At 65.5% G+C, this 1,436-nt stretch overlaps 1 gene segment (V, D, J or C); it reads right to left on the bottom strand.

The window, feature by feature from the left end:
* Window positions 1-1,274: 1,274 nt before the first annotated feature.
* The window catches only part of LOC105303871, a 6,495-nt gene continuing 6,333 nt past the window's right edge, over window positions 1,275-1,436 (bottom strand). The window contains exon 6 of the C gene segment in view: window positions 1,275-1,362.

The following is a 1,436-nucleotide window of genomic DNA, read 5'->3' as shown; positions in this document are numbered from 1 at the left end:
CCGTCCTGGGCCTCCACACAGGTCTCGTCCAAGACAATCTCTGGACAGGGAGGGAGTGGTCAGTGCTGGCCTGCGTGCTGGGCTGGCTCGAGGCCAGTGTAACCACGCGGCAGGGGGTCCGTCTGTGACAGGGTGGGAATGCCTGCCAGGCTGGGCTTGCGGTGCCCGGCTCCTACCTCCTTCCACCTGGGGCCCCAGAGCTCAGTTTGGATGGGCTGTTCTCCCTCCGCCATGCCTTAGGCCCTGAGAAGAGGCATCGTGACCACAGGCCAGCCTGCTCTGCAGCGCACCTGCTCTCCACCTCCTCTCGTGGGGGCCGGCCCAGGGGGCGAAGGGCCCACACGGGAGGGTGGCAGTGTCGGGGCAGGCGAGCAGGTGTGCGGTTTGGTCTGGGGACAGGGTCTGCGGACGGGGTCTGTGCGTTGCGGGGGGTGGTGTAGTTGCTGTGGGGAAGAGGTGGCAGGAGTCTGAGCTGGTCAGTGCACATGAGCTGCTGCATGGCCCCCGCTGCGTTGGAGGGGCTGGGGCCAGCCCGGCAACCACGTAGGGGTTCACGGGGCCTGCTCTGTGCTGTGGTCTGGGCCTGGGCAGTGTGCCTGGTGTGATGGCCCTGAGTGTAAGTCGTGTGTGTGCATGTGTGTGAAGGTGTGTGCCTGTGTGAAGGTGGCCAGGTGAGCGGGTGCTGCTCAGGGGGAACTGTTTTGTTTTTTATGGGTCTGGGGTCATTGTCCATGTGGGCATCTGGACAGTCCCTCCCCTGGGTCCTCAGGGCTGCCATCCTCTGTCCCTTTAGAGTGCGAGGGGGAGTGTCCGCATGAGTGGCTAGGCCTGGTCCCAGACAGGACAAGGCCAGGCAGAGCCACCTTGCCTGAGGGAGGGCGAGAGGCCTGACCTCAGATCAGGAGGGCCTGTCCCCACACCATGGGCCAGGCACACCTCCTGCGTGGGCACAGAGCCACCACATGGAGCCCTTGAGGGTCCCAGCGCGTGGGGTACCCAGGAGACAAGGACACACTGTCCCACAGAGTGGGCTTGTACAGAGTGGGAACCTGGGAGCTCATATCCCGAGGGGCTTCTCCTGTCCCCTGTTCGCACTGCCAGCCTGGAGGAGCTGCTGGCCGGGGGAGGGTGCGGAGGAGCGGCCCTCCGTTCACAAAGCCCCTGCCCCTTTCCGGGCGGTGGCACAGACCCACCGGGTCTGGGCGCCCCCCAAGTGGTGACAGCCCGCCTCAGATGCCAGCCTGAGCTCTGCCTCGGAAAGAACCATGACAGCGTCGCGGGGTCCCAGGGCAGTGCTGGGTGCTTTATTTCATGCCGGGTGCCCGGGGGGTATGTACACAGGAAGGGGGAGGCCTCGCTGGGGTGCCGGGCGCGTCGCTCATTTACCCGGAGTGTGGGAGCTGGATTTCTGGGTGTAGTGATTGTGCAGAGCCTCG

The sequence above is a fragment of the Pteropus vampyrus genome, unplaced genomic scaffold (genome assembly GCF_000151845.1).
Source record: "Pteropus vampyrus isolate Shadow unplaced genomic scaffold, Pvam_2.0 Scaffold320, whole genome shotgun sequence".
NCBI lineage: Eukaryota > Metazoa > Chordata > Mammalia > Chiroptera > Pteropodidae > Pteropus > Pteropus vampyrus.
Note: the sequence above shows the minus strand (reverse complement) of the source record. Positions and strands in the feature narration are given on the sequence as shown.